Consider the following 24,354-nt stretch of genomic DNA (forward strand, 5'->3'; position numbering starts at 1 on the left):
CAGGCATGAAGGAAGGCACGTGATGTAATGAGCCCTGGGTTATTATGTAAGACTGATGAATCACTGAACCATACCTCTGAAACTAATAATAAACACTCTGTTAATTAATTGAATTTAAGTTTTAAAAAAAGACCCCCCCAAAAGACATATATGGCTAGTCACACAAATAGTGTGACTATTACTCAAAATTTCAGGGGGTCTTCAGGCCCCCCATCAAAGCAATTCTGATTCTTCTCTTTTACTTCATAACAATACCTGCTCAAAAACTTCCCCACTGTCAGTAAAATATGCCTACATTCCTTAGCTTGGCACATAGAGCATCCCATAGAGCTCTATGCTCTATGCTCTAAAACATCTTTAGAAAGATGTTTTTCTAAAATAAATGGGTTAATACATGCACAGAACAGTGCTTGGCCCACGGTGAGTACTCAGGAAGTGTTAGCTATTATTATTATTATTTTATGATTATTATTATACTTTCAGCCCAACCAATTTCTCTCGTGTCCAGTTTTGCTCCCTCTGTGTTTTTATTCTTCCTGCCAGTCAAGGATTCCCCATGTCCCTAAGTCCTCCAGCCCTCACAGATCACAGTTCCCTGAACCTGAGCCCCCCTCCTATATGAAATTTAACTCCTTCCTTAATATTTCTGAATCTACGCAGAGCTTTTTAGCTCCTCCCAGTTGGGGCTTTTCACCTCCTGCCCTGAACCCCTGTCCTGGCTTTTGAAGAATGATATGGCCATATTCCACACTTAGTCACTATAAGCATGGACACAGCCCCTCTTCTCCATGACCCCACTTCCCATATAATCCAGCAGATACAGCAATTTTTTTTTAAGATTTTAATATATTTACTTGAGAGAGAGACACACACAGAGAGAGAGATCGATCATGAGCAGGTGAAGGGTAACAGGAGAAACAGGCACCCTGCTGAGCAGGAAGCCTGTTGTGGGGCTCCATCCCCAGCCCAGATGCTTAACTGACTGAGCCACCCATGCACCCCTCACAGCAATCTTCTTAAAATGTAGGAAAGCTCATGTCACTTGTCCAGTTGAAACCATTTAATAGTTTCCCATCATACCTAGAAGAAAATTGAAATTCTTCCCTTAGTTAACAAAGCTATAGCTGGCTTTTATACATAGGGGAAGACTTAAATTTTGCAGGGTCTAAAACTTAGATAATTTACTTGTTCGTGGTGTAGACTTTTTAAGAAAAAGAAAATTTTAAATCACAATTAAAAATTAAATTGAAAGCACCTGATCAGGGTGCCTGGGTGGCTCAGTTGGTTAAGCATCTGCCTTCAGCTCAGGTCATGATCACAGGGCTCTGGGATCGAGCCCCACATCAGGCTCTCTGCTCATTGGGGAGCCTGCCACTCCCCCTGCTGTCTCTCTCTCTCTCAAATAAATAAATAAAATCTTAAAGATAAAAACATCTGATCAGGAGCGCCTGGGTGGCTCAGTGGGTTAAGCCGCTGCCTTCGGCTCAGGTCATGATCCCAGGTCCTGGGTTCAAGCCCCGCGTCGGGCTTTCTGCTCGGCGGGGAGCCTGCTTCCTCCTCTCTCTCTGCCTGCCTCTCTGCCTACTTGTGATTTCTCTCTGTCAAATAAATAAATAAAATCTTTTAAAAAATAAAAAAAACATCTGATCAGTATGTGTACTCACTCACATTCCTGAAAAATAATATGCATTTTATCATGATCCTAATAAAAAACTGGTTTAAGCTACACATTTTTACTAAAAATTAATTGATGAAGAAATATACAGTTTAATTGTTCTTATAATAAATAAATAACATGCTAGATCTATGTCATTTTAATCTGAAATTCAACGTCTGTGTTAATCCATTTCATGTAATGAATTCAAAAAGTTCTTTTTCTATTTCTAAAAAAAGAAATGAAAATGAATATTTATTTTGAATCTGAGAAGCAACCACAAAATTTCATGTTTACAAAAGTTCAAGTATTATAAATATCAAGTTCAGAAAAATAGTAGAGTATCCTATTTCTATGAATTAACTGCTTAACACAACTATAATACTTTTTCCTACTTTTTTTGGCTACAAATACTTTGTCTTCTTATGTAACAACAATTTTTAATATCATTTTAAGTTTAATTTTCTAAGGAGAGGATATAAAGATCAGTCATCTTTCCTCCAGCATCGTTGTTAAAAATTCATCTTTTATGATCTTTTTTATGAAGAAGAGCTTCTTGAGTAAAATTTTAGGACTGTTGTCAAATTTGGTCAGACTTCTATTAAGTTTCTATCACAGATGAGCTGTAATATTACAGGGCATTTTGTGTTTTCTTATAAAAAGTTAATCTTCCACCAGCTAGAAGTGAAACAGCAGCTGCAGGGACAGGTATTTTACGATGTGTGGCTATATGCCAGAACAGTCCTATTTAGCCATTAGGATGTGAAACAACACAGTTTTACAGAATGTTTTAGGCTTTGTTTTCATTGGGGCTTTCTTACTAAGTGCCAGACACCATGCCAAAAGTTAGGCGTGCACTATCTCATTCAATCTTTATGATTGCGGGGTGCCTGGGTGGCTCAGTGGGTTAAGCCTCTGCCTTCGGCTCAGGTCATGATCTCAGGGTCCTGGGATCAAGCCCCGCATTGGTCTCTCTGCTCAGCAGGGAGCCTGCTTCTCCCTCTCTCTCTGCCTGCCTCTCTGACTGCTTTTGATCTCTCTCTCCGTCAAATAAATAAATAAAATCTTAAAAAAATTTTTTTTAATTAAAAAAAATCTTTACGATTGCCCTTTGACACCAGGCTCGTATGAACTGATTAGAAAACTGAAGTTTAGAGAGATTAAGGAATTGCCCCTGGAATTTGCCATAATAAAGAACATCTAGCAAGCGGAAGGGAGTTTGATCAGGAGTTCCACTCAAGCTGCTCTCTGCGGATTCCCCATGACGTTGTATCCCACCAGAATCACTCTCCAAAGAGCTCAGTGACGGGCTTAAAAAGATCCAGCTACGATCTTCCCATCAGTCGCAGTGCCTAGCCTGTGTTTTGTACATAGAAACTAAATGGAATTAAAAGGTGCTGACAGATCTCTTTAACAACAGATGACAATGTAACAGACCAAAAAAAGGCAGAGTCGACTTTTTAGTCACACCATGGAAAAGAACTGATGTCCCATCCTCATTCATCAGAGTCTTCTAGTTCCTGTAATAAAGCAGAACTCACAAATTCGGATCCCAAGGTGATGTGTTTTTCTCGAACTGAAAGTACAAATGAGTCCAACGTCATTGCCGTCTGAGACCAGTGGTTAGGTGGGTACATTTACCTGTGGGAACAGCCTCCTTCTGGGCAGTTCCCTTGCCGCCGCCTGCTGCCCGCCTGGGCTTCCCACCGTGTCCCCAGCTGCTGACACCCTTCCTGGCATGTAGGAGACTCGGAATAAATTGAAGGTCAATGCACTGTCCTGAGCAAAGTCTCAGGGTACTGGGATTGGGAAAGAGAACACCCACGGAGCATCAGTATTATGCTAAATGCTTGGGGTACAAAGGTGGATTCAGTAGAGCTACAAAATTAGCAGGGCCCAGGGAGAAATGGAAATGAGGGGCGCCTGCACCTCATTCAGAAATTAAGCATTTCAAGACAGTGACAGCAGAGCCTTAAGCCAAACGTGGGGGCTCTTCTGAGTATGGGGTCTTGGGTGACTGTGTAGGTTCCATGCCCAGGAAAGTGGCCCTCCGTGAATTAGAAAGTTCTGTTATCAAAGGGTTCTCAGCTCAGTGGGCAAGAGAGAAAGCATATACGATGATGATTTGGGGTGATAAACAGTAAATGTTGGGGAGGGAGTGGGATCATTATGAGAGCAAAGACTCATTTAGACCTCACACGGGGTTTATAATCTCCTTTGTTTAACCTAAAATACTTTTACTGTATTACCTATTTAATGGCTTTATTGAGGTATAATTCATATACCATGCAAGTTGATTCATCCATTTAAAGTGTACCATTCAAATGGGGCCCCGGGTGGCTCAGCCAGTTAAACATCTGCTTTGAGCTCAGTTCATGATCCCAGAGTCCTGGGATCAAGTCTGACATTGGGCTCCCTGCTCAACAGGGAGACTGCTTCTCTCTTTCCCTCTGTCCCTCACCCGACTCATGCTCTCTCTCTCCCTACCCTTGCCCTGTTCCTGATCTCTCTCTCTCTCAAATAAATAAATAAAATCTTGAAGTGTACCATTCCATAGTTTTTAGTATACTGACAGAGATGTGTAACCATTACCACAATCAATTTTAGAACATTTCCATCCATCCAAAAAGAAAGCTCATTCCCAGGAGCAGTCACTCCCCATTTTCCTCCACTCCTCCCAGCCTGAGGTCACCGCTGATTTTGTGTCTGTCTCTATAGATTTGCCTATTCCTAAGAGTGGAATTGTTGATTATATGGTGATGCTGGGTTACTGAACTTTTTAAATAACAGCTTTATTGAGATATCATTCATATACCCTAAAATTTGCCCTCGTAAAATGTACAATTCCGTGGTTTTTTTAGTATATGTACAGGGCTATACAACTGCTACTACCTAATTCTAGAACATTTTCATCACCCCCAAAAGAAATCTCATACCCTTAGCACTCATACCCTACTTCCCCCTCCCTCCAGGCCCTGGCCACCACTAATCTGCTGTCTCTATGGATATGCCTATTCTGGAAATTTCCTATAAATGGAATCATCATATAATACATGATGCTTGTGTTGGACTTCTTTCACTTAGCATAGTATTTTCAAGGTTCATCCATTTTGTAGCACATATATATAATCTTTTTTTTTTTTTAAGATTTCACCTATTTATTTGATAGAGAGAGAGATCACAAGTAGGCAGAGAGGCAGGCAGAGATGGGGGAGAACCAGGCTCCCCGCTGAGCAGAGAGCCCAATGCGGGGCTCGATTCCAGGACCCTGACACCATGACTCGAGCCGCAGCCAGAGGCCCAACCCACTGAGCCACCCAGGAACCCTATCATTTCCTTTTTATAGATGAGAAAACCAAGACTCTGGGAAGTTAATGATTTGCTCAAGGTCATGCAGGTGGTAAGTAGCAGTATTAGGGTGACCAACCATGCCTGTTTGCCCAGGACTGTCCCAGTTCTAGCCTCGAATGCCCCATTCTTAGGAAATCCCTTGGTCCTGGTCAAACCAGGGCAGGTGATCGCCCTAGGCGGGATTCAGCCTAGTCCACCTGTGATACAACGGAAATGGCTTTGTGTAATAAAGAGGTGCGGGATTCTCCAGGAATATCCTAGAATAGTGTAGAAAATTTGGACATTATCTCAGTATCTCTTAAACCAATCTTGGCGCTCCTTTCATTATGTATCTAAATCTCCACCTTAATATTCCCCAACTTCTCCCAACCCCTTCTGTACTATTTTTTACCACAGCACTGCACAATTTACTTGTTATGTTTATTGTTTCTGTCTGCCTGACCCCTCCAGCCTTCCCAAATATAAGCTCTACAGGACAGGAGACTGCCGTTTTGTTCATTTAAGTATCCCAGTTGCCTAAAATAGTGTCTGACTTGTACCAGGGCTAAAATTTTTTTTACTGATAATCCTTATGTGACACCTAGACCTTGCATCAGGATGTCTAGCTAGCATATCATAGTATCTACCAGAAGGTGACTATGACAACTGCTCACGAAAATACTCTTAAAATTCTAAGGTATAGCATGAAGTCTGAGAGTTTTTCTTTTTTTGGAAAAGTTTTAAACCTCCAAAGAAGTTAAAAGAATAGCTGAATAAATATCCTAAATCCTTTACATAAATTTACCGATTCTTAACATTTTGCCACACTTGCCTCTACACACACACACACACACACACACACACACACACACACACACCCATACTTTTTAAAAAAGATGCAGAGGTGCTTGACTGGCTCAGTTGGTAGAACATACAACTCTTTTTTTTTTTTAAGATTTTATTTATTTATTTATTAGAGAGGAGACAGAGAAGGAGCAGTGGGTGAGGAAGAGGGAGAAAGAATTCAAAGCAGGCTCTGCTCAGCACAGAGGGTCTCATCCCACCACGGCAAGATCATGACCTGAGCCAAAACCAAGAGTTTGACGCTTAACCCGCTGAGACCCCCCAAGGCCCCAGAGCATACACCTCTTGATCTCAGGGTTAAAAGTTTGAGCTGCATGCTGGGTGTAGAGATTACTTAAAAATAAAATCTTTTTTTTTTTTTAAAGGTTTATTTATTCATTTGAGAAAGAGAGAGAGAGAGAAACACAGAGACAGCACAAGCAGGGGGAGAGGCTCAGGGAGGAGGAGAAGCAGACTCCCCGCTGATCTGGGAGCCCGAAGTGGGGCTCGATCTCAGGACCTGGAGATCATGACCTGGGTCGAAGGCAGACGCTTAACCATCTGAGCCACCCACTAAAAATAAAGTCTTAAAAAAAAAAAGTAGGATGCAGTCATCATGACACTTCACTCCTAAAGGCCTAAAATATGGATCTTCTAGAAAAAGGACATTCTAATAAATAACCACAATACCACTAGTATCACACCTAAGAAAATTAACATTAATTCAATAATACAATTGAATATAAGATGTTCTCTATATTCAAATTTCTCCAGTGGTCTTTAAATTGTCTTTTTTTTTTTTTTTAATTTAAAGATTTCATTTATTTGTCAGAGAGAAAGAGAGAGAGAACACAAGCAGGGGTAGTGCAGCAAAGGGAGAAGCAGGCTCGGACTTAATCCCAGGACCCTGGGATCACAGCCTGAGCTGAAGGCAGATGCTTAACCAACTGAGTCACCCGGGCATCCCCCCTCTTTTTTTTTTTTTAAGACTTTAAAAATGTCTTTTATAAGGATTTTTATTTCTCCTCTAACATGCAGTTTAATGAAGATTTACACATTGCCTTTGGTTGTTTTCTGTTTACTCCCTCTTGGTCAAGAAAAATATCTGCCTTTTGGTGGTTTCCATGACATTTTAAGCTAGTTGTGTTACAGGTCCCCCCCTCCTTAATTCTGGATTTGCCCATTTCCTTGTTTAGATTCAGGCAAGAATTCGACATAGGGGGAGCTATGTACCTCTTAGTGCATAAGATCAGAAGGCTTCCCGTTGTCTTACCACTAGTGATGCCAAAGTGTGATTGCTTGGTTAAGTTCATGTCTACCAGGTCTCAAAATGGTAAACATACATTTTCCTTTTGGAATTATTAACTGATCTCTGAGATGCTACTTTGAAGCCATGTGATTATCTTGTTCCCTAACATTATTTCAGTCAATAGCTTTAACATGTTAATAATGGTACCCTGAAGCAATTACTATATTGGCAGTTGCAAACTCCAATATTCATCAACATTTACTAGCTGGCATGCTTCTGAATCACTGTGAACTCATAGATTTTTTTTACATTTCATTTAATGTGTTATAATATCTTACCATCATTAATTTTTGATGCCCAAAGTGCCCATAATTTGGCAACTGGGTGCTCCTAAAATCCAAGATTTGAAATGTCTTTAAAAGCTAATGTATGTGTCACAAAATATGATGGTTTGGGGGCCATGAAACTAAAAAGTAGACCATATTCATATATTATTAAATACTTTTCAGATAGTTTGTTGGCATACAGTATTTGCTACCTAAAACAAGTTCAGAAAGAATCTGTTGACAATACCTTTGATATTCTTAGAAGCTATGTTGTAGAACATTTTCTTTGAACTTGATGTATTATAATAGGACTTCTTCCTAAGAACACGAGTGAATTTTGATCTTTATATATTATTTGAGTTTATAACAAGATTTTTATAACAAGCCTTTACCCCAACTTTTCTAAGTGGAACATGAAAAGTCAGAAAATTAATACAACTGCATTGGATGCCAGAAATTTCATTTCCTAAGCAAAGTTGATGGAGTCTAAGAAAGGAAGGAAACTCTAAGCAGCCCCCAAATAAATAGAATTGGGTTGGGTTGCAAGTAATAGAAAGGCAGACCATGGCATTATCCCATAGGGACTATATTTCTTCTCAGGTGATAAACCCAAATGTGGTCAGTTCAGGCCTAATGAAGCTGCTCAATGCTATCAAGCCTTCTTCTGTCTTTCTACTCCAAGGCTGCTTCTTTCTTTTTACTCCACCATCCTTAGACTGTTGCCTCTGTCCCCATGTTATAAGAGAGCTACTGAACTTCTAAGGTATTGTATCTGTGTTCTAGGTCAGGAAGAAGAGGGAAGGGATAAGAGGTCAAACTGAATTAGTCCCAGGAATGTTCTCAGGAAATGTTCTCAGAAGTCCCAAGCAGTTACTTATATTTTTATATCTTGTTGGCCAGAAGTGGAACATCATAGTCCCTTTCCCTGCAAGGCAGTCTACAGTAGAAGAAAGTGAAGGAGAAGGGAGCTACCGATAGCTTTTGGAATCCAATACACAGTATCTACAGGCATGGTATCATTACTTACTATTTCACAAAAGTGACATCTAAAGGCCAACCAAATCTGTTGCCTTCCATTCATAAAGCAAACATTTTTTGAGCATTTTCTATGTCCCATTACTTCACTCAGAGTGTAAAGATAAAAGTGATAGGGGTGCCTGGTGGCTCAGTGGGTTAAGCCTCTGCCTTCAGCTCAGGTCATGATCCCAGGGTCCTGGGATCAAGCCCCACATCGCATTGGGCTCTCTGCTCAGTGGGGGGCCTGCTTCCCCCCCCCCGCTCCCCCCGCCTTCTGCTCTGCCTGCTTGTGATCTCTCTCTGTGAAATAAATAAATAAAATCTTTTTTAAAAAAGATAAAAGCGATATACTGCTCCATTTGTTCTCTTTATAACATCTTTTTAAAAGTTCCAAGTAGTTAGTAAGTCCCATAGGACCCAGGGGACAAGCAGGTGTGCTCAGCTGTATGTTACCTCCTCATAACAGTTTCACATGCAATCAAAACAGGAACTGAACCACTCCATTAAGATAACAACCTCAGTCAACTATTCAATATTCTCCCATGTAAATGGTTCTCTTTCTGAGAAATTATCCTAAATTAAATTCATATTCAGACAGTCTTGCCAAACTAACTTCAGGAGTTTGGTTGGACCAGCATTATTTCCAACGTTTATGGTAACTTGTTTATGTTTATAGAATAATTATTATAGATTATATTATACTAAACAATAACAGAGATCTATTTGGGGTAAACTACTTACAAATATAACTTAAAAATCATAGTGATATCACCCTAATTCCTTGTCCAAATAGGTAAAGCATAAATATGTAGATTTCCTTAAAGAAAACTGTTGCCAGGTGCCTGGGTGGCTCAGTGGGTTGGAGCCTCTGCCTTCAGCTTGGGTCATGATCTCAGGGTCCTGGGATGGAGCCCTGCATTGGGCTCTCTGCTCAGTGGGGAGCCCCTTTCCTCCTCTCTCTCTGCCTGCCTCTCTGCCTACTTGTGATCTCTGTCAAATAAATAAATAAAATCTTTGAAAAAAAAAAATAAAAGAACTCCCATGTTAAAAAAAAAAGAAAGAAAGAAAAGGAAAAGAAAACTGTTGCAACTAGGCTTTGAATTTGCTAAGATTTTCTTAGATCAGAGATAGGCATACTATAGCCAATGGGCCAAATCTGGACTGCTGACTGTTGTAAATAAAGTTGTATTGCAAAAAAAAAGTTGCATTGGAACACAGCTACACCCATTTGCTTATGTATTGTCTTAGGCTGCTTTGTAACTACAACTGGCTCTGAGTAGTTGTGATAGAGATGATTTGGCCCCCAGAGCCTAAAATATTTGCTATCTGGCCCTTTACAGAAAAAGTTTTAATTATCATTACTTCGCATATATTAGGTGCTCAATCAATGCTTCTTGATTTATTGAGTGAATGTATCCAAGGCTTTTAGCTGGATATAATAAATCAACAAACCAACAAATCTAAACGAGAAGCATTTTATAATTCCCCAATTTATCTGGTATTTGCTTGTTTGACTGTAGTTTGCTATTGTGGACAGACCATATGCCTCACAAGGATCCTGTTAATGCTCTGAGATTCCGGAATGCAAACTGTTCTAGGTCCAAGTTTTCAAAAAACTTGGCCTTTGGGCTAAATATGTCTCACTGACATGTTTTATTTGACTCATACAGTGTTGCTGTTGTTTGTTTTAAAAGTAGCATTAGCTGCCAGCATTTAAAAATAAGGAGACTTCCCATAATCTAAATTCCTAGCTTCTCTTGAATATTTGAAAGATCAGTCCATGTGAGCACACCATTCGTTTAGGGCCATAACCACCTATTGCTGAGCAGCCGTTATCTCCCCAGACAGAGTAGGCGCTCCCCAGTTCCGCACAGTCCCCACTCATGACCATCTTACCTATGGCCGACCCTGGCCAGGTACCTTATCTGCCTGGCCCTTCTGTAGACATTTGTATTGAAGATCTTCACTCATTATTTCCTACAAAGTCCCCTGAACTAGAACAGTAGTCGAAAGCTATCCATTTGCTTCCTCTTCTTGGATTGAAAATAGACTGGTACATCTGAAGACAAAACAGGAAAGAATGACAATGCTATTAAGACCGTTACCTACAGTTCCCACTAGAACACAACTTTACTTTACCTGCTCTTTCCTTTTTCCAAGGAGCCTGAGGACTCAACCTGCTTTCCTTCCAGCTATTCAGCTCCCTCTACCCACTCCATCCTCTGGAGTTGTTTACCCCAACCCCTGGAGTGCTGTTTCCCCCAGTTCCTGGCTTCCTTGCTGCCCTTGAAAACAAACACCTTGGCCCTTTTTGTTTTTAGTTTTACTGTTAATCATTACAGGGGAAACAGACAGGAAATAACAAGGAGGAAATCACTAAGTTGTTGTTTTTTTTTTTTAAAGTTACGGTTCTTAGAGTCATAGTCTTTGATTCCCACGATGAGGTGGCGCTGGCAAGTAACCTTTATCATCTCCTCTTAGGTTCTCATTGCTGGTGGATTATGTTTGATAAAGGGCCTAGAGGTTCTGTAATGTCCAAATGGTGCTGAAGAATCTCCTTGAGAGAATTGGAGCCATTAGGTGGCAGCACAGGGTATATCTTTCCAAGTCTTTCTACAACATGCTGGCGGATGTGAGGCCCCGAATTGTCTAGGAAAGGATAACTTAGCGCCAGGTCAGGATGAGCACTGGGGCTGAGAACTGGAAGAGGAGAAGAGCCCGTCAAGAGGCTCCCAGTCACACTGTGCTGTCACGGAGCCAAGTGTGCAATTCTTGTCTCCCGTGCTTTTCCCTGCTACGGTGATCAGAATCACAGACTCTTCGCACTGATAAGAAGCAACACCTTGATTTTACGAATAAGCAAACTGTCATCCTGACAGACTGGATTGGCCTCTGATCCATGCCAGGCCATGAGACCAGTCAGAAATTTCTGCATCCTAACTCATGCCCCAACGTCCTTCTGGTCTGTCACATCTGTTTCAAAAGCATTTACTGAAGTCTCCTTAGTATACTGATTTTCCTAGTTCTGAAGGTGATACTAAGATGGAGTTCTTTGCCTCTGACAGAGCGGGGCTTCTTACAGGAAACAGACTTGACACAGGTCAACAAAAGTAAGTTTGGTTTCTGCCTCCACGTACTTAACCATCTGGGAGAAAAGTGAGGGCCCCTTATCCAGAAGGTGAGTTATGGCTCTCTGCACTCTGTGCAGGCTAGTGTGGGCTCTCGTTTATGGGATCAGCTAGTATAATTATGGCTCTTACCAAGAGTGGCCTAGCGTATCAGAGCTGGGCCATGCACACCCAGATAATTAACCAGTCCTCTCAGATGAGTAAAACCACTCATACTCCTCGAATTTAAACACAAATTCAAACAGTTGCATTATCACAAAATCATGTCCTCAGGCTTCTGTTAGTTTAGAGGGCAGTGTCATGACCAAAAGGAAGAGGACTTACCTTTGATCATGAGGTAGCATTTACTTGAAGGGGTCAGGACCTCACAAGAGGAATTTGGTTGGGAACTACTACCAACATCTAAAGTTTTACTTGTTTATGTTGAAGCACCATCCTGGGTGTTTTAGGACCTTGCTACTCAAATGGTGGTCTTCCAAACAGCAGCAACACCGGGTAGCTGGTTAGAAATGCAGAATCTCAGGCCCAACCCATTTCTGCTGAATCAGCATTTTCATTGTAGCAAGATCCCCTATTGGGGCCCACTCATATTAAGGTTTGAGGAGCACTGTTTTAGGACACCCTAGAGAAATACACCTTCAGATAATCCCTACCTCAAAGAATTTATGGACTGGTTTAGGAGCACAAACCACACATGTGAAAAATGTCTTGAGAGTGACCCCACTAAGAAACGTGTCCTTAACGGCCAGGTAGACTGCCCTATGACATGTAAAATACACACATTTTGGTGTTTTTATTTTGTTTTGTTTTTCAGGTTTTATTTATTTGTCAGAGAGAGAGAGGGAGAGCATGAACAGGGGGGAGAAGCAGGCAGAGGGAGCAGCTGACTCCCCGCTGGTAAGGAGTCCGACATGGGGCGGGGTCAATCCCAGGACCCTGGGATCATGACCTGAGCTGAAGGCAGATGCTTAACCAATTGAGCCACCTAGGTATCCAAAACACACACATTTTGAAAGGGTGCAAAAGAGCAATTATGGCTGAGAGGTGTCGGGTGGAGAGATTTTGATAAGCATGTATTAATGGAAAGGGCAAAGGATAGGGGAAGGCATTTCAAGTGGAAAGATCAGGATAAAACCCAGGAGGAGGCAAAGTGTAAATTCTAGGCAGTGGCCTACAGATAATTTACGCTCTTATGCAGGTCCCCAGACTTTCCTTGTATCCTTTTGTGCTGCTGTGATTCCACGTGCCTATAAACTCATCACATTAAATCTTTCAGTTGTCAGTGTTCCTCACCCTCGGGGGAAGTCTTCAGATGTGCTCACCAACATGCAAACTTTTTTCCTTGTGATTCAAATAGGCTGGTCCTTACCCTTTCGCTTCTTGTGCGGTTGGCTGTGATTTCTAGCTCTTCTTTTATAATCGGGTAAAAGGAAATTCCTTACATGTGCACTCTCCTAAATTGCTTGAGCCTTTCTAATGTGGTGCAAATCTTCGCTGTAAAGCTCTTAATCAGATCTCATAAAAGATTAGCCCAAATGTGTTTTCAGTTTCTAGATAAAGTTAAATCATCCTTGAGGGCCAGGAATTAACATGAAAATTGGAAACTTGTGTTGTTCCCATCTTTACCTCTAGATTTAGTTTCCAAGCAAAAGTGATTGCACAGAAAATGAAATCTAGAGTTTCAGTGTTTATTTTCCAAATGAGCTGGTGTGATTTTAACTCTCTCTTCTTCACCCACAACCCCAAGAGCTGACCCAGGAATGAAATACAGTGGGCATGAAATGGAGAGAGTAAGAGCGCCCCCACTGGATGCCTGAGGGAAAGCGGTCCCACCAGCTTCCTTGAAGCAGCGCCAAGTCAACTGGGGACTCCAGAAAAGAAGTATGATTAATCTGAAGAGATAACACCCTTTATATAATTCTTTAGAATAATTTCACTATAAACTCGGACTCTTCACCTTCTCTGAGCGCTGCTGGAGGTTACTGAAATCAGGCTGGAGCCTCCAGTCTGTTCAAGTGGGTGTCCGTAAACCCCTAGGCTTCAAGGGCTGCAAATTCCTTTGACCAGCAACACTCTGGCAGGGAGGACCTTGATTGCCCAGGAGCAGCTGACAGCTCATCTCTGTCACAGCCCATCAGCAAGCAGCTTCTCACCAGCTGCCTTGTGCACCCAGAAAAAAATGGTTCCTATATTCACAGAGATAATTTGAGTTGATAGGAATAGCATCAGGGGAAGAGGATAGCGTCACCAAATCAATACGTGAGCTTCACAGATTAATGTCCTGGCTCTGGCTCCGAGTTTATATTCAGGAAGCCATTGGTCCCAGACAGAGACACTAAACGGAACAGACATTTCATTCCCAACAACAGCAAATTCCCTTTTCTTAATGAGGAGTCAACTAGAGACTTGATATGTTAAAGAAAATTCATTGAGAACATCCATTAACTGTGAATTTTACGTTTATTGTGGCACACCTCTAGGAAATAATGTGGAGATGCCGGGAGAGGGGTACTGCATGTCTGGTAGGAATCTTTCTACACCCATGTTCACAGCAGCATTATGATAAATAGCTAAAACAGAAGTAACCCAAGTGTCTGTTGATGGATGAAGGGTAAAAAAGAAAATGTGGCAGATACATACAATGGAATGTCATTCAGCCTTTTTTAAAGGAAAAAAACTCTGAAACAAGCCATGACATGGATAAACGTTGAAGACATGACGTGAAGTGAAATAAACCAGCTACGAAAAGACAAATACTGTATGATTCCATCTGTATGAAGCACCTAGGGTAGAGTTCAGAGAGACAAAGTAGAATGGTGGTTTCCAAGGCCAAGGGCAAGAGGGCAATGGGAGTTATTATTTAATGGGTGCTGAGTTTCAGTTTAAGAAGATGAGAAAGTTCTGGAGATGGATGGTGGGGGTGGTTGCACAAGAATGTGAATGTACTTACTGCTACCGAACTGTACACTTAAAGATGGTTAAAGTGGTAAATTTATGTTATGTATATTTTGTCGCAATAAGGGAAAAAAATGCATCCTTTATCCAACAGTCAGAGAGCAAACCCTTTATTTAAAAGAATCTCAACATCATTGGTTCCAAGGAGATTTCTTGGAAATGTTCAGTGGAGTACAAATGGTTTAACCCCTGATTGAATTTACTTTGGGACATAAATTTATAATCATGGAGGTTGACAAACTGATTACATATCAATCAGCCATGCAAAACAATACAGATTGGAACATGGTGACATAAGATTTACCAGCTAAGCAGTTTTCCTATCTTGAAGATCAAGGCTTTTCAAACTTGAGTGTATATGGAAATCACCTAGGCATCTTGTTAAAAATGCAGATTGATTTCGTAGGCTTGGGCTGAAGGTTGAAATTCCACTTGTCTAAACAGCTCCAGGTGCTGCTGCTGGTTGTGCTGGTCCAGGGACCCCATTTTAAGTCACAAGAATGTAGGTCTCTCTTCAGTTAAGATTCCCGTCCACACCTTGCAGGTAACGGCCCCCTCCTCAAAACGGAGTCTAAAAGGAGAGTCTTCAGGTGGTTTTAATTATTTCTGGGATTCTCTCACTTTGCTTATTACTACTGTCAAAATTCAGGTCTCCAGGATCTACAACCCCTTCTTTTTCTTCAGCCCAAGCATGGACAAAACATAAATAAATCACTTGCCCATTAGGTATAGGCCAGATCAGTTGCAATTTCCAAAATCATGGTTACAGGAAAGGAGGGAGGGAGGATGGAAGGAAGAAAGGAAGGAAGGGAGACAAGCTGTCAAAACAGAGAGACAGGAGGAGAGAGGATGGAAAATAAGACAAAAACTGAAAGCACAAGAGTTCTGAAGTCCTCTATAAGAATACTTCAGTGAACTATCCATTGTTTTTAGGCTAAAAGTTCAGACTCCATAAAAGGGCTTACTTTTCAGGGCCTGATGAGGTCCCTCTCCACCTCTCCTAGCTCATCTCTTGTGACTGTCCTCTATGTTCAGCCATAATGAATTCTATTCTTCCTTGCCTTTACAGATGCTCTCTCCTTCATCTGGAACCTCATCCCCTCCTGTATCACCTAGCATTGTCTCTCCTGAAAAGACTTCCCTAACCATGTTGCCACCCTCATTTTCTCCCCTGTGCTGGGTTGTCTTTCTCTGCCTTCAACTGCACACAGTGCTTACCCCGTACTATAATATAGTAATACTTCACAGTATGTTTTAATTGTATTGGACTGTGAGCTCTTTGAGAGGTGGAAAGATGTCCTTGGTTCCTAGCACAATGTCTAGAACATATGAAGTGCTCAAACAATCCTTGTTGAAAGAATGAGCAAATGCAAAAAAACTGTAACATTGTGTGACATTTGAAGAAGACATTGCTTAGTTCCTAAAACACCAGGAAGCTGCCCTCAGAATGACTTTCCTAAAGGTCAAACGCACTGACACCAATTTTTGTGTTCCAGAAACTGCAGCTAAACTCCCCTAATTCTGATAAACTGTATTACCCCAGCCTCTTCATTTTATAGTATCCTCTAAAAGACCAAATGCAAAGAAATACACAAGGTGGTAACAGTAGTTTTTTTAAATGGAATTTAGCAGAAGACTAGAATCTCTTTGAATATTAGTATGTTGGTTGCATTTTTGTTATTGCCAGTTTGGCCCTAAAATAAGTCTGTAAAATTGCACAGGCTCCAAATTGGAGGTCTCAGGGCATCTAGGTGTTGCTAGCAGCCTCCAAATTGGTATATTTATATATCTATAGATTTTTACATAGTTTCTACCTGTTTTATGCAGGGCACTATGCCAGGGGCTATAGGGATGATCAAACTCCTACTGCCCTCAAAATCTTTGCCCTTTAGTGGCCTGGTTTGTGCTACTTAAATTTCATGGTTTCAGCACCCATCTATGCCCTGGTCAACCTCTAGCTTCCATTTCTCCTGTCAACTGTAGGCACATGTTTCTAACAGCTAGCAGAGCCTGCCCACATGAATGTCATACACACATCTTAAAGGCAGTATGTTCTTATCTTTCCTCCCAAACCTGTTCTTCTACTAGCTACTCTAGTTAATGGAACCCTCATTTCCTTACCTACCTAGACTATTGAATCCTAAGTCATTCTTAACTTTTTCCTTTCTGACATTATCCCCAATCAGTCAATTATCAAGTCTTATGGTTCAATGTCTCAAGTCTTCCTTGAACCCATTCTGTCGCCTCTTTTTCAACTTTCAAGACCTTATCCCTTCTCATCTAGATTATTGAAATAACCTTCTTGGTGCTTTCTTTGCCTCCAATCCTTCCCCAGGATAAGACTTCCTGCAGATTCCTGCTAGAATGTCTTTCTAAAACCCAAACCTAATATTGTCCTTCCTTTAGTCCTTCAACAAATCTCTTTTATCTATAAAATAAAGTCCAAAGCCCACATATCGAGAGCTACAAAGCTCCATGTGACTTACCTTTTTACCCCACTCCTCTTCTGACACTCCCCCTACATACTTTAAGATCCTTCCAGACCAACTCCTTATCCCTAGCATTTCCTCAGCACACCATGCTGGCTCCTCCTGCAGGGACTTTCCAAATGCTCTAAAATTTCAGCCTAGAAAACTCCTGTTATCTTTAGATCAAGTCAAAGATCATCTCCTTCCGAAGAGTTCACCTCAAAGCAGTCAGTGCTTGCTTCTGTGAGCACTTCTCATGTTGTATTATAATTATTTTTCATATGCCTCCTTTCCTCTTGAACTGAGCTTCTAAAATACAGTGACTGTGTCTCACTCTGTTTTGTATCTTGGCCTTTGACACAGTAGCTGGTGCATATCAAACCAGCCATGAATGTTCAATGAGTAACTGACCAAGTAATTGAATGAATAAACAATTGACTGTGATAGGAGTCACAATGAGAGCATTTAGAAAGGTGCAAACCAGGGCACCTGGGTGGCTCAGTGGGTTAAAGCCTCTGCCTTTGGCTCAGGTCATGATCTCAGGGTCCTGGGATCAAGCCCCGCACTGGGCTCTCTGCTTAGCAGGGAGCCTGCTTCCCCACCCCTCTCTCTCTGCCTGCCTCTCTGCCTACTTGTGATCTCTGTCTGTCAAATAAATAAATAAAATCCTAAAAAAAAAAAAAAAAGAAAAAAAAAGAAAGAAAGGTGCAAACAAACTGTTGCCACAGGGTGTTTAGGGGACTGAGTCATATTTGTTTGGGAGACAAAAAAAGACTGTGTAATTGGTTGTAATCTTTCAATTTAATCCTATGTATTTGTTCATGCCTTAAAGCAGGATTCACTCGTGGCCCACTCCTTCTCCAACTTCCACCCCAAAGTGACACTAATTTTACCCTCTGGCTCTGGTGTAACAGACCTTTAGTTCATATACTATATATGATATTGCATATAATAATCTGGACTCATAATAATTTACCTATTTGTAAGTGGAGATCCTTCTTTTTCTAAGAAAGATATAAGGGGCAACCTCATAGCTGCTAATGTGTTTCTACTGTAACTTCTTGCAGGGAAACTACCCAAATGTTTGCTGAGTGAAAATCTGAAGGATTGCCCAGGCCGGCTGCAACTATGGAGTTGCTTGGCAAACACTCAGACCTCTTGAGAACTAGCTCTGGTACTAAGCTGAATCAGGCTCCCTACCCTGCATGCCTGACTGTATTTCCGTCCGTTTTCAGTTCACTTGGATTATATCTTGTTTCACATAGATCTTTTGAACTTAGAACACCGAAGGCCTGTGTCTGTTCATGGCTCACAGCTCCTGTAGTGCTGATCTACCCCAGTGTGGTTAATGTTTAGCCCCTAAACCATTGGTTGAATGTCTTAAGACTAAAAGAACAACAGGCACATGCCTATAGATAGCTTGGGTTTAGTGAGTGATAGCTGCTTTGTCCACAGCACCTCAATGACCCGTTTAACCTTCCTCTCAAGACACACGTCATTCTGCTTCCAAAAAGAGAAAAAGGACTCATAGAGCAGGAGAATCCAACACAAGGGCAGTTCCTGAGAGGCCTATCAAGAAGCAAAGTCTAGAGGTGCCTCGGTGGCTCAGTCATTAGGCCTCTGCCTTCCACATGGGTCATGATACCAGGGTCCTGAGATCAGCCCCACATCCGGCTCCCTGCTTGGCGGGAAGCCTGCTTCTCCCTCTTCCACTCTCCTTGCTTGTGTTCCCTCTCTCACTGTCTCTCTCTGTCAAATAAATAAAATCTTATTAAAAAAAAAAAAAGGGAACCAAGTCTACTAACCTCCAGGACTTTCCTACAGGTCTGTTTATATAGGGACCCCACACAGAATCTGGAACCCAAATCTTTGGATTCCCAGAACCTGTGCTTAATTCACCAGGTAGTAATGTAATGTTTGCATTTTCTGCGGGTTGAATTGTTCCCTCAGAGCAGAATTATCATTTTATTTATTGTATTTTCCTTCTGTCATGGACAACTATTGGTTGCTACCACTTCTCTCTTCCTAATAGGTCTCCAGATTTCTGAGCCACATGGGAAAAGCCCCACTTTCTTTCATCTAGGGATGAGTTCCACTGGCTATCAGCTCATCCATGTATCTTCTCACACTGAGAGGCCAGTCATGGCCTTAGGGATGGCCCGTGACCTAAAATGGTATAATCCAAGTGGCTGCAGCCATAGTGAGAAGCTTGAAGCTGGCAGGACAGAGTAGGGTTTATATCATGTGGTAACAGAAGAATGAATCCACTCAGAAGAAGAATGGAGAAATGGATCCCAGTTGTTTGAGTCCTGGGTCAAATGTGTCTGGATCCCCATAAGCTGTGCGACAGTAGAGGTATCTATCTTGATCACCGTATCCCCTGACACAGTAGGCATTCAATAAGTAAGTTTTGAATGGATAAATGCGGATGGGAAGGACACCTTCTATAAACTCCCTTTACTCATTTGACTACTGAAGAACCTGGTCATTGTCATCATCATCATCTTCTTCTTCTTCTTCTTCTTCTTTTCAAGATTTTTATTTATTTATTTGAGAGAGCACAGGTAGGGGGCAGGGTGAGCAGAGGGACTGGGAAAAGCAGGCTCCATGCTGAGCAGGGAGGCCAATGCAGGACTTGATCCCAGGACCCTGGGATCATGATCCGAGCTTAAGGCAGACACTTAACCAACTGAGCCACCCAGGCGCCCCTGAAGAACTCAGTGTTCTACAGGAAAGCAGTGACATGGACCTGGAAGCTGGGTTTTCACCTCAACCCAATGCTTTTGCTAGCCACCAGAAAGTCTCCCAGTAAATATGTTGGGGTCTTTGTAGAGGTCCCAACACAGTAGTCCCTGTACTTCTCCCCGAGTTTTGAACTGAAGGAGAGGACTGTCGTAAGCTAGACGAGGAGCAAAAATAACCTTTATTACTAATAAAGCTGACATTAGAGAATATGACTGGTACTGTCAGACAAATGAGCTTCCCAATACTCAAGCTCGGAATTAGACAGACGTGACCACTCACTGATAGGCAGATGGGCCAGAAGGGCCTTCCCTTCCCACCCTGGCTCCCCAAGAAGGAAGGAAGAGAAGATAGAATAAGACACAGTTTCTCCTTGCAAACTCACCAGATGAAACGACTCCTCCTCCCCAGGGAAGAATGAGGGGGTGGAGAGAAGCCAGGAGTGTTATGCTAATTGGGCTCCTTTCACAAGGATGAAAACTGCTAGAGTAGGAAAACCAAGTCTCCTTAACCTTTGTCAGGTATGATTTGGTCAGGTCAGTGGATTCTGCCTTGTCTCCACAGAGTAACTCACACACTATGGTAGTAGCAAGCTTCCAAAGGAGTCAGAGATCTTCATTTCAAATCATGCAAAATTCACAGGAAGAAATAAGAAATCACACAGTCAGGGGCCCTAGGTGGCAAACACCCTTGAGCTTGCTCACCATGCCCATCGAAGGCATTTCAAGAGCACTGACACCTCACACACTTCCCACACTGACTGTCAGTTTCTCACTGATCTCAGAGCCACAAGGTACCTATTAGTCACCAGGAGAGCAGAGCCAAAGTTTAACTCCTTGGTGACACAGGGGAAATGCTACTTCAAATTGGATTCCAGGAAATCTGGGGAAATACTAGGCAGGAAGTCTGTTACCATGTCCCAAATTTCCCCAATGTCAAGGCTGGGGCGGGGAGCATTTTTCAAAACAAACGGTCAGTCTAGCAAATGACTGTGTGCCACTTGCTTTTGGCTTCACTCACCAGGGCACTTCTTCCTGCTTCTGTTTTTTGGTTTTTTTTTTTTTTTTTTTTTTCTTTTTTCTTTTTGTTTTTTAAGATTCTATTTATTTATTTGACAGAGATCACAAGTAGGCAGAGAGGCAGGCAGAGATGGGGGGGGGATCTTTTTTCTTTTTAGGTAAACATTTACCATCAAGGTTCCAAGACGATTTCCCCAAAAACCATTGTTTATAAATTTGAAGTTTGGTGGATACATGAATGACCAGATGAACTAGACGTTTGCCACATATGGTACATTTGGTTCATAATGGTACACTTAAAATTCAACAAGCTTTACTGAAAACTGTGGAGTTGGCTGTTTAATGGAACTCTGAGCACAGTGAGAACCAGGATACCCTGACCCCAGTGCGGATCTCCTCCGGCTGCTAAGACAAAGCTTTGATCTCATCCTGCCCAGCTCTCTGGTGGACTTTTTGCTGGAGGTCACACTAAGTAGGTTTTGCTGGCCAGTTCTGGGAGAGAACCCAAGTTAACCGTGGAAACCCACAACACATAAGAGTGACATAATACATTCCCATCTTCTCTTCTCAAAGGCAAAGCTATTTTCTCCTCTGTACCTGCCCTGATTTTTACCATCAGAAGCTCTCTGATGCCACTTCAGCTACTGATAATTGGCACTGAGTTTTGTAACTTAACAGCTGCCCCGAATCAATTCCGAGGAGCTGCACAGAAACCACTTCCGAAAAAAGCAAATTTGGGGGTTACTCCCCTGCTTACCTGCCCTCCATTCCCTTTCTTAGCCAATACGTCATCTGCCAGAAGACATTGAAACTTGAACCGTGTGCCTAAATGCCCGGTTCTGAGTATGCAGTAGATATTTGAGAAATTCTCTTATTGACTGATTGACTAATGTGCGCCTAGAGGAAGGGACTGGGCAGTTCCATGAAGAGTTGCTGTGTAATTCAGAATGAAGGGCATTGCTCCTTTCTAATTTCAGTCTAAAGGCCCCAGGGAAAGATCTGGGTAAGAAAACTGGCCTCAGGAAAAAGCCAGTGAAGTATGTTTGTTCTCCAGAAGAGAAACAATAGGGAATTGCCAACTGTGTTGAGCTCACTTCTGTCTTTGCCAGTTACCCTGCTCATCAACAGTTACCAGTGAGGGGTCCTCTGTGAAACTGAACTTCCCATCCCACCAAACCCAGCTGGAGACACAACCCGAGGCTCTGGTTAGCTTCTCATAGCTTCTGCTCATACACAGCATGGAGGCAGCCAGTCCTCTTTGCATGACCTCTAAAGGACACTTCCTAAAACTCAAGATGGTGGGGTCTCCAGTCACTTGAGAGATGGGAGGCATCTATTTTTAGAGTCACTCTGTCATCTGGACAGCCTCGAGTAGGTGTTTTTTCTGTTCTTCCGCAGCTTCTAATCTGGTGGGTTTGGAGCAACCTAGAAGAAATGCTTGCTAATGCAAGAGGGAGGGCAAGGGGGACAGCCAGCTGGAGATTAAAGCTGCTGGAGCTCCCGGAACCTCCAGCGTGCTCAGGCAGAGATTTATGGGCCTGCCTTTCCCTCGTGATTCCATATCGCGCTTCTTTAAGCCAGCCTTAGCCGAAGAGCTATCACGGGGGGCCTTGTGTTTACAGCAGGGACTGAGATAGCACAACCATGAAGACGCCAGCCCTGTTTGTCTACTGACCTGACGGTCTAGGATCATTCCCTGGGCCCAAGAGCAACCTTTGTTCTGTTTCCTTTGTGCAAAATGCCAGGTTGCCTCTGCCTTGAAGAGGTTGACTCTGTTGTCAGCTGTGGGAAAAAACAGCCAGAGTTGCTATTTACACCCTGAACTGCAAGCTGGGTAAAAATAGCATTAGCAGCTTGGTCCAGCTTCAAACCCCACTGCAGAAAGATTATTATTTTTGGAAGAAGATTTTCCTCCCCACCCACAGATCTGAAAATGGTCACCTCCCGGGAGGAGAAGAGGAGAGACAATCCCACGCAAAGGTGAAAAATACCCCTTTCTCTGCCCGCCGGCCCAAGACAGCACACCAAGAGCCAGACTAGAAATGTCTTCCCCTGACAACAAGGTCAGACCTCAGCACAGACCTGTAGGTGACCTAGTTCAAGGTACAGTGGAAATTAATTACCTTTGACTACAGCGAGAGGAGGCAGCTGTCTGGACCTGGACGCTGCCATCTGCCCCTTGACCGCTTTTACTGTTAAGGCTGTATGTCTACGGTTCAAGAAAGGAAGAAAGAAGTCTTGACCAGGAGTGCCTGGGTGGCTCAGTGGGTGGGTTAAGCAGCTGCCTTTGGCTCAGGTCATGATCCCAGGGTCTTGGGATCGAGCCGCGTATGGGGCTCCCTCCCCTCATGAACTTGCTAGAGCTTAGGAGCTGGGGTCTGGAGTCCTAGGGATGTCTCTCAGGTTCAGGAAGTGACCCATATGACAGTCGGTGGAAGGAAAGTCCACTTTTTCCATGAACAACTATTTGATACATACATTTGAGTGTCTAAGGGGTCTATTATGACACCTGTGTAACTGAAGGGATCTACCCCTGTGGACAGTCCCCAGGATATGTGAAAAATAGTAGAGAAAAAGGCCAGATCAATAGTGTTTTTAAATTGTTCTGTAGTCTGAAAGTGCCCAAGCCACCCAGAGCTGAGCCTGGTAGGTGTTAAGTAAACATTTTTAGGAGGGACAGGAACAAATCTTCCCTAGTCCATCTCCTCCACCTGACCCTCTTTCTTTAGCAATCCAGGAACCAAAACAATCTCCCACCTTGAGGAAACATACCAAAGCATGGCTAACCAACTGAAGGAACAGCACCTTCTAGTAACACACACACACACACACACACACACACACTGCTATCACGCCCACTCAGTGTGGGCACCAGAGCAGCGACAGAGGGACAGATGGCCGGGTCCCCATAGAAGCCAAAAAGATGGGGACGGGCACTAAGGCTGCGGACAGACCTAGGTTTTAGTCCTAATTTGTCACCTTCTATCCCTGTGACTGTCACCTTGCGTCCCTGAATCTCACATTTTCCCTCTGAGAAGAGGGGTGGTAATACCCACCTGTCGGGGCTGGTGAGGATCAAACGAAGCAGCATACAGAGCGTGTGTTTCGCACCCGGCACAGAGTAAGGGATACTCTGAACCCAGCATCCGGGAGGAGTTCTACTTTCCCTGTGGCACAGCATGGGCCAGGTTTGGGAATCTAACCTGCTTCCAGCTGCCAGGTGATGGCACGTCTACCAAGTGGCTGAGGTCTTACCTCCCTGAGAAAGGCATTGCCTTAACAGAAATGCCTGAAAACTTTCTGCCACACAATCAGGACTCTGCACCGTGCCCTTCATTCGCTCTGGACCTTCACCTCTTTGCTTCCACCCTTCTGTAACACCCACTTCCCCAAGCCTTATCAAGAAGCCAGAAATACAATCTCCCTCCTGTGACATCTCCGTGGACGGGAGCTCTGGCCAGCTTGGGGCTGGGTCAGCACCGGCTTCTCTGCTGAGGCAGAGGCTGCCGAAGGTGGCCCCCACAGCCCATTCCAAGTCACACTATCAGGGAAGAGTTACAGCTCTGCTGCATCACGGCTATTTAAGCTGTGTGTGTTCAGGGCTCTGAGACTCCCCAAGGACC

The sequence above is a fragment of the Enhydra lutris genome, unplaced genomic scaffold (genome assembly GCF_002288905.1).
Source record: "Enhydra lutris kenyoni isolate GAN:26980312 unplaced genomic scaffold, ASM228890v2 scaffoldscaffold26, whole genome shotgun sequence".
NCBI lineage: Eukaryota > Metazoa > Chordata > Mammalia > Carnivora > Mustelidae > Enhydra > Enhydra lutris.